Genomic DNA, 10,327 nt, shown 5'->3' on the forward strand with positions numbered 1-10,327 from the left:
AGAGTTGAAGCCAGACTCAGAGTAAAGTCCTTTTCAGGCTATCCCTACAAACACGTTCTGTGCATGTGAGCAATAGGACTTAAGAGAACCTACAGCAACACAATTGGGGTGTGCTGACTGTTTTCAGAGAGATCAAAACATAAAAGTTTCTTACTTTTGAAATAACTTTTTTGAAGAGTATTTTTAATGAAAAGTAAATAGGTAAGGAGAGGTCTGTATTCCAAATGGATTTGGAAAATTCTAACTCTTTATATAATGTCACATCTATGTGCTCATGTCCAATAAGAAGGCTCATAATCAATAAGAGATCCTGAGGAAGTGCAACCAGAGACTGTACTTACTCAGGAAGATACAATCATTTGATAAGTGAGCGAATTCTCACCATCTTCTAATTATCTAATATGTTTTTGTAGAGAATGTGATGGTTTTTCTTTCACGTGCTGGTTCCACTCTCTCTCTGTGCTCGACATTTTTCCATCTTCCAAACTGGTAAGAGACTGGAGTTTGATTTTAAACCGTTAGCAGTGGCCTAACGTAGGTAAATGGTCACATCTATGTTAGCTCTTCATTCAAATGTCAGATTAACATTTGGCAATTGGTTTATAACTTTTGAAAACTGACTTGTACGTTTAAAACAAATAGATTTAGTGTAAACTTATTGTGTTGCAATATGAATTGTATTGACCCGATTTCTAATTTATCATGTATTGTATCGTGACTAAAGCATATCGCCCCAGCCCTAGAAACTGTTTGTCTTTTAATCATTCTAAGCATTCAGACATGAGATCGTTTCTCCTGGGCTTTGCTCTAAAATACCACAAGCAAGTGAGTTCATATATTGAGAGCGCAGACGTCTCCAGCACAAAGTGTCACCCAGCCGCTCAGGGTCTTCTAAACATTGCTGAGGAGCACACAGTCGGACCGGGAATGTGCTCTCTTTATTTGGTCATGAGTCGGATGGATCGGGGTGATGTTCTACGAGAGAGAAATCCCTCACACTAAAAATAACGCAGAGTGAATTGTGGTGTGCACAGTGCTGCCTGTGTCACTGTTTACGCTGGCTGCCGTTTCAGGCTGATTTGCTAATAATGCTACTTGGGCTAACCTTTACTGAGTGGATGGCATAGCATGATTAAAGCAGCTCAAGACAGTAAATGTGTCAAAGTTATCAGCTGTGGAGAGGAATGTGCCAGACTGGATCCACTGTTGTTACAGACTCAGAGGGAGCGCTGCACATGTTTTATTGTGGAGGGAGGGGCTATAAAGGAGAAGATTTACTGAAGAACCTTCTTAAGATTTTAACAACATAATAGACATTTTTACAGGTCAAGTCGGTTGATGTCTTTGTATAGGTTTCTATTAATGCTAATGTCTACAGGCAATGCCAGTATAGTTTGCCAGTACAGAAGTCAGTTAAAAACCCTTTAAAAAAGCTACGTCCCGCCGACGGGACATGCACCATTAAATGCATTCCTATACGCACCACAGTCACATTGCCCGACATGCTACTAGTCAAAATGATAGATTTGGGTAAGACAAAGGTCCCCCGATAAAACGCATGGACATATCCATGTAAAAATTGATGTACAATGTTATTTTTTACATATATTGTTGACCTGTTTGTCAGAGTGTGTTGTGGTTCCACCTATCTATTGCAGCTGTGGACTTTTATTTTCATTAAAAAATTTAGGTGACAATAAAGACAATTATTATTTTATTCAGTACTGTAGTTGATAACTTGCCAATAGTGACACTGATAGTCATACTGATTGTTGTGGCTACAACTAGAGACTCACATGCAAGAGTATTATGTAAATTCCATAAGGGACATTAACAGCAATGGTTTTAATTTGGAGACGTCATTTTACAGGCGAGTGAATCAAAATGACCTACTTCAGTAAAGGGTTAAGCATTTGTACCTTATACCTTTTCTTGTCACAGGTGCTTTGGTTCAAATAGATTGATTGGCAGAATTTGATCATTAAAGAAGTGAATGGAAAGTTGTATCCTCAATTCATTCAAATCAGTAGCCTATATATTCTCAAATAGAAGATTTTGTAATCCGTTCCAAGTTTGTTTTTTCAAGGACCACTTGGAGACTTTTGTAAGCTCTGTTTTCCGGAATAAGTTGTTTTTCTTTTGCATTTACTGTGTGTTGGTCTTTGAAACATTGATTTAATGACAGGTTAATTATCACTTGAGACACATGGAATAGAACGTGTTATCAAACCCACCTTGTTCTTGTAAAAGTCAAGAACAAGGAAATGTGCGCTTTGCAAATGAAAACATTTCACTCTGACACTGAGTATCTAAATTGAAGAAAAATTGCTTAGCTTAAAGAGGCCAGATGCAAGTTGGCCATTTTATACTCACTACTGCCACCTCAGGTCATAAGCGTAACTGCACCTTCTATATTAAGCTCGTGCATGACGGCAATTCGGACCCAGAGTAACATCTTTTTCAGTGACAGTGCAGGATTTTAGAGGCAGTTGTGGTGAACAGGTCTAACTAGGCTTACAGTCTATTAAACAGAAATACTTAAGCATTTGGTCTTCTTGAATTTTCACTTGTAATTCATGACTACATCTATTACAATGTTTTATCCCTCATTGGTGCAATCATGTATAGTTTTTGAGCACTACTTTAAGATCTTGACGAGAAGCTCAAATAGGAGGTGGTACAGGGAGCCGGCAGATATAAAGTCAATAAACGACATAGAGAGATTAGATGCGCTGTAAAAGAACACTTGAACCATTTGTGCTTCATCCTACCTCCTCAGTCCGCCGCGTCTGCCTATTTATGGTAGAAGGAAGGCCTCGGGATCTCGGGGAGCTTCACTGGATGACATCAGATCTCCAACCTGAGCGGACAGCGGGACAGAAGAACCTGCCTGTAAATCCAAGCTTGTTCAGGTTGTCCTGGAATCTAGACATTGGTTTCAGAGACCAAATGCGTGATTGCTCCAAAATATGATCTAAATAAATAATTACCATAGAAATACTCTTGCATATCCCGCCATACTTCTGACACATTTTGTGAAAAAAAAAAAAATGCTTGTGGAGGAGCAACAATTCCCACTTCTATTAGCAGCTTGTTGACACGTACTTAACGTTGTGCTAACACCTTTTAACCACTCTCGTTTCAACCTTGACATTTGTGTAGGAACCATGCAATTATACGTCTCTGAAACACAGCAAAACACACTCCATTATCACCAGCACTTAGCTTGCTTTTTTAAGCTATAGGTGGTGACAATTCTGTTGGCAAAGTGGTTTTGTAGACAGACGTATGTTTATAGCCAAGGTGTTTGCCTTAAATTTGGAAAGATTATTCATTTATTGTTTTATTGTGGAGTATAAAGTAATTGAGTTTTGCATCTTTTCACATGACACAAGTCACCCGAAGCACACAGTATGGTTGCAAGTGATGAAAGAATAGGCAAAGTGCAGATGTGTTTTATCCCGATCGTCCCCATAGAACCGCTCTGTCCCAGGTGCTCAACAGCTGGAACCTAAGGCCTATAAGTCTGTCGAGGGCCGGGCTCAGCCATCTCTCATATATGACCTCCTTTACCCCCAGCTGAACCCACCGCGGCTGTCATATGATGTTGCTTAGTGTTAATTAGGGGAGACTGGGGCTATTTGTCATACGGGGTAATTGTCTCATTGTTTTTTATAGCCACACTAGAGGGCGCTGTTCGCTGGTACTGATATATAATATGCGTATTCGTATTCTTCATCTCTTCCAATGATAATTTTCCCATTTGGACTGAAGCCCCGAGGAGAAGAAACATTTGAATTGTTTTTATGCCTTTTCCCAAACTTTAATGTCTGGGTCATTTTTGAATGAAGAGCTTTCCTTTTGTCAGTGCCATAAACAAAAAACTGATCTGAAAGAGAGACGTTAGTTTTGATTTGAGCTGTTTTCGAGCTAACACGCTAAAGCCGTTTGTTAGCTAGTTTACATCGTTCCCAAGTGGACACTCGGGGGTTATTTGTCACAAAAACTGAGGGGTCATTTGTCACATGGTATCACATGGTGGGACATTATTTGTCTTTTGTGTCCAATATGTCTTTTCTGATGACTTTGTTTTAACATTAGCTTTTACAGAGCTATGTGTTTTAGGGAATTTGTATATTTTACACCAAAACAATTAGTTCAAATGAGTGTAATGAACACATTGCGACTACATTGCATTGAGACGGTTTGAAAACGTATTTTGTCCTTTTATCTCAAAAAGCCAAAAGTTTTACATAATTTCAAGTTAACATCAAAAACTCCATTTAAAACATTAATGACAAACATTGTGACAACTTGCCCCACATATGAGGCACATTGTCGATTTTGTTGTGTATGGCGGTTAATAACTATTTATCGAAATTTGATAAATGAAAGCTTGAACCCAAGTCAAGGGTTCAAGCTTTCATTTATTGCAGCTCTGACTCCTGTGGGGTTCTCTGTTAATGCGCAGTGAACTCCAGAAAAAAAAAGTGTGACAAATAGCCCCGGTCTCCCCTACCCCTTTACTGCCCTTATCTCTATTCATTTGGAATGTGTCGCTGTCATCAAAAGTTCCAACAAGCATAACATATTGTTTGTATGCTTTGAAGATTATAGATGATCATGTTTATAATGTAGGCTATGTTTATGCAGCAGTTTAGAACTTATGGGCCCATTTGTTGATATGTCAATACCCCATAAACACATTACACTTAAGGAGAAATCAGAGATAAAGTGAAGTTATGAGCAGCGGGGAGAAACAAAGCTTGCAAATCCTCCAGACTGCGAATGTGGGCTCCGGTAGCAATAGGAAATTCTGATTGCGCCTCAGCTACGTGACCATGTTTGGTAAAGCTCTCCAGGCATGGACTCACAGCGAGCCCCTTGACCGATCGGCGTGCACATGCTAGTGCACAGAGAGGAGATGGTTTCAATCACCGCTGCCGTACACCCCCAAGCTTCATCCCCCCCATCTTAAATACCCCCACTTTCCCCATTTCAGTCACGCCTCCGATTCGGTGCTTCAAACATCTTTCTGGTAATGCAGTTGAATTACTTACATAGCCTACATTAGGTGGAGGAAACTACAGCCAGCAAATGAGTGATAGATGGTTTCAGCTAAAGGAGCTTAAGGGCATTTGGCTGACTATCGCCGTCACAAGTCAGATTTACAGTAGCTCGACAGAAGTATGACGAAGCAGCGCTGAAACAAATCAATTAAAACTAATGCTACCAGTTATGGCCAGCAACTACTGCAAGATGTGTGTACCGCCCAAGTCAGACAATTCTATATCATTTTTCCTTATAGGTTCAATGGGTTACGTTCAAGTGACACCACAACATACCCATAGATTAGGGGAGACCGGGGCCATTTGTCACAAGGGGCAGTTTGTCACATTCATTTCTATAGCCACACTAGAGGGCGCTGTGTGCTGGTACCGATATATAATATGTGTATTGGCATTCTTCATCTCTTAACAGTCATTTTCTCATTTGGACAGAAGTCATGATGAGAGGACACATTTGAATTGTTTTTCTGCCTTTTCCCAAAATGTAATGTTTGGGTTATTTCTGTAATGAGAACTTTCCTTTTGTCAGTGCCATGAACAAAAGACGCTGATCTGAAAGACAGAGAGAGCTTTGATTTGAGATTTGAGTAAAGTGGACACTCAGGGTTATTTGTCACAAAAACTGAGGGGTTATTTGTCACATGGGGTATAAATTGTGGGACAGTTGTTTTTCTTTTGTCTAATGCTTTTTTTTCTGATCACTTCAATTTAAAATTAGCTTTCATGTATGTTTGGGTCATTTGAGTGTATTTGTACACTTTACACCTTATAGAGCAGTTTGCAGAAAAATCAACAGTTAAATGAATGTCTTGAACACATCTGGCATTGCATTGTGACTTTTAAAACATTTTGTCCTTTTAGCTCACAAAGCAAAAAAGTTACAAAGGTTTATACAATTTCAAGTTAACATAACTCCATTAAAAACAATTGTGACAACCAGCCCTAAACATTGTGACAACTTGCCCCGCACATGGGGCACACGATTTCTCGAAATATGATAAAAGGAAGCGAGGTCTCCTTCAAGTTAAAGGGGGGGTATTATGCAAAATTGACTTTTTCAAGCTTTACATCATGCTTTTATGTCATTCCCTCATTAAAAACATGCCTGAAGTGTTGCTTTGGCACATTCACATATTTTTGAGTAATCTGTAAAAACTCTGATGGCAGCCATTTTAGGGATAGGTTTGCCTGAGTCCTAGGAACGCCCCCACCTCCTGGAGACGCCTCCGAGCTTTCATCACCAGCCGAGTAACCAATCACTGCTCCTCAGCAGAACCCCCCTCCCCACTGATGCCACAGACAGAGTGGAGGGGGTGTGTCGGAAAGGCTCAGAGGTTCTTAAAGAGACAGAGGCCTATTTCAAGACACAGCCATTTTGAGAGAGCAATTTTATACAAGGCAGTTATTTTAATTTACGGCATTTACAAACCAACAGAAGGTTTCGTCATCATTGTAGTGTGCTATAGACTGGTGCTATGTGATTGAAAAAAGCATAATACCCCCTCTTTAAAGGTTCAAGCTTTCATTTAATGCATGTCTGATGCCTGTGGGATTTTCTGTGGATGAGCAGTGAACTCTAGAAAAAAGTGTGACAAATACCCCGGTCTCCCCTATGTTGTTCTTTCCTACTGTCAAAATGTACTATGTTTACTGGGCATATTATCGCATGAAACAAAAACTGACACAAACTTTCATTTGTCTCCGTCTTCTCCGTGAACACATTTATAGACACAATCGTTTCCTCATGAAGATGTCGAAAAGTGGAGACATTAAAGGAATAGGCCACCGTTTTTACATACTAAGATATGTTCTTACCTCACTTTAGACGTGTTAATATATCCCCGTCTGGTCTTTGTCCGTGCGCTCTGTCACGCAAACGGGCACATACGCAGCCTCTCCCACATGTCATATAGCTCCAAAAAAGCTCACTATAGAAGCTACCAAGCTCTTCCACATGTTCCCTATTTAAATAAAGTTACGTGAAGTGTTTTCATGCGAAGTATATTTACCCAGAAATGTAGCATGTCGATTTTATAAGCAAATAAAAAGGGGGACTATATTGTGAGGCGTAAAGATACGAGGAGTAAAACGTCCGCGCAGTAACTCCTAAAGGTTATTGACAGAAGTGAGCGGGGGAAGTCTTTAGGAGTTACTACGCGGAAGCTGTGCTCCTCGTATCATTACGCCTCACAATATAGTCCCCCTTTTTATTTGCTTATAAAATCGACATGCTACATTTCTGGGTAAATATACTTCGCATGAAAACACTTCACGTAACTTTATTTAAATAGGGAACACGTGGAAGAGCTTGGTAGCTTCTATCGTGAGCTTTTTCGGAGCTATGCGACATGTGGGAGAGGCTGCGTATGTGCTCCATTTGCGTGACAGAGCGCGCGGACAAAGACCAGACGGGGATATATTAACTCGACTAAAGTGAGGTAAGAATATATCTTTGTATGTAAAAACGGTGGCCTATTCCTTTAAGAAAAAAAGAAAAAAAGGTGAGGTTGATGGCCAGTTGAAAGGATTTTTTTTTTTTGCCTGAAGATGAATATGGCAGGTTTCTGAGCCCAATCCCCAGGCCCAAAAAATGATCAAGATTAATGTTTGGAGATTTCTTCCAAAAACTGTGCCTCTTCCATGCGTCATATGTAAATATGCTTCTTAGCATATTTGTCTGGGCAATGTCTACATTTAGGACACATATTTTTTGCTTGTTTGGTTATTTCATTCTTAAAACAGAGCCTGCTACTTCGAGAAATGCCTACTATCCAAGTTGTTTGGAATGGAAGGTAAAACTTTAAATGATCACTTGGGTAATTAGACAGGCAGACAATTATAAATGCAGCCTCCTCATTCAAGAAAACATGTCATAGAACGGGCCAGAGCTTTGAAGCAGGTAATCCTGATTTCACTGAACTCTGGGTCCAAAGGATTTGTTGACTTCCTGTGGTCAGCCTCAAGCAAAAGTCAAGAACTCTGTAAGCTTCTAGAAGAGTCTAACGATTTGTTGTGAGCTCCCCCTGGTGGATCAATATCCGTACTGCACCGTTACAATATCTATAATGATCTACAGAATAGTAAGAGTGGACTTGATCATGGAGGAGTAACTTGAAATCCAAGTTTTATGCAGACTGATGACAAATATCCACAGTGATACAAACATCTTGATTATCTTCAACTTTATTGAAGATCAAAACTTTCAAGTAAGTCTCAGTTTTCAGCACTACGTATAACATCATTAGCAGTGGTCATTGAAGATCTCACTCCGGCCCATTCGTCTGGGTCTGGAAGTATCGTAGGCTGTTTCACATTAAAATTCCAAAGGAAATAAAGTACGGATCAAAAATAATCAAAAAATTGCATTGCTTTAAAATTAAAAAAACAAAAGCCACAATTAAACTGATTCGCAGAACTGTTGCAATCTTACAGTTATCTCACAGAAAGACAACATTGTTTACACCGAGAAAGCAAAACATGGATACAGATTGATAGTATTACATTAATTAATACCAGCTGTAATAGATCAAAAACTTTGATGTACCGTACAATAATCACGGTGCTTGCAAGTCCGAAAATCTTTTTGATACTTAGTATTTGCCAAACATGGAGAGGCGCCTTCGGTGTGAAGGCCAGATGCAAAATACTGGTACAGAACACAAGGTGGCTTCTAGTAGCAGCCTATTCATTCAAGCATATATTCTGTTCATTCATTCAGTTCAAATATAGAAGTTGACGTATATAGAGTAAAAAACCCTGCAGTACCAGAACTCCTGGTGGTGACAGAATCATGAGTCTCGTCGTTGTGCATGAGAGCCGCAGTACGGAGCAGCCTCCAGATTCATTACCAACTATTCACAGTTTTGAAAGTAGCAGGCCACGGAGACAGAAGTGATATATTGGCCTTCCTGTGTGTAACTATCTACAGATTCCAAAAATACAGTAGGATTTTGGATGCAGTAAGCTCATTTTAATGCCACGAGGTTCACACATTTGAGATACTCCAGTCTTCGGCTTTGGATTCCAATTTGGCCAGATTAGCCATTGTGCAGGCAGTCTATAAAAACTGTACATGAATGTAGAGTCTCCACTGAGAACGGTTTACTTTGCTTTGAACACGAGCTCCACATGTGATACTTGTGTTTACAAGTGGAATGGAAGTGGAGGGGATCATGCTACACAACTAATTCACTGGTACTTTGAGTTTTGCATTTTATTTTATTTACAGTACTATGTCTTGGGCAGTAAGAGAAGTGAATACTCTCTTAAATCACTGCCAGTTTGACATAATCCTGCAGCCCTCCAGTGGAAAAACAACTCTGAACACAAACACTGGACAGGAGATATGGATATTTCATGCTATTTTTAAATCAATTGCATCACGCCAGCGTTTGTAAAAAGGCACAGATCGTGCAGCGCTCCTCAGTGGTGACAGACAGAATTACAGAAGCTCACATACTGTAGTACTGCTCCGTAGGGAGTGTGCTTTCGAGATCCACAGTGAACGCCCACATTCTAGATCAGAACAGGCTGCAGCGCAAAGAGTAAACATGCAAGCTCTGTAAAAAGACTGAAGGATTCTCTGAAATCTGGTATCTGTCGGGGGAAAAGTGTAGGTGGCTACAAAATACAGACATCAGCCCAGCAAAGTGCTGGTGCTAATGAAGTGAGTATCCACATGCAGAACGGTACGTGTATACACAACCATGCAAAGAAGGGAACAGAAGTACATGCATACAGGGCAAAACAAGAGTCTGAGAAGGCAGCAGAATAACGCCGTCATAAGATGATACTATTCACTAAGGCGTCACAGAAAGATACCATGCTCTATAGATGATTTACATTTATACACAGAATGTGGGCTACCATGAGCTTTATCCAGAAGAGTTGCTATTGATAAGAGCAGCACCATAGAGTGGGTTTGCTTAGCCTTCAAGTGCAGAGAAACGTTTGCAGAGCAGAGAATTTAGGGGGGGATTTTTAAATATACATTCCTCGTGTTGAATGTTTGATGCTGAAGATGGTCTTTTGACCTCAAACCTTAAGTTCAATATTCTTATATTCTATTCTCAACTTATCTCTGGTCAGCTACAGGTCAGCAGAGTGAAATACTGCAGGCTATGCTGAGATAGACGCATACATTTGAAACATAAATATTGTATAGTATAGTATAATATAGTATAGTAATAGATTTCTCGTAGACTGCGAAATTAACAAAACTCCAATTTTCCCTGACACACATTACACTGAGTAGTTGT

General features: G+C 39.8%; 1 long non-coding RNA gene across 1 annotated transcript in view; it reads left to right on the forward strand.

Annotated features, from left to right (window-relative positions):
• LOC306968526 overlaps positions 1-10,327 on the forward strand; it is a 266,351-nt gene that overhangs the window by 54,026 nt on the left and 201,998 nt on the right. The window lies entirely within an intron of this gene.

Source organism: Gobius niger (assembly GCF_951799975.1).
Source record: "Gobius niger genome assembly, chromosome: 10".
Lineage (NCBI taxonomy): Eukaryota > Metazoa > Chordata > Actinopteri > Gobiiformes > Gobiidae > Gobius > Gobius niger.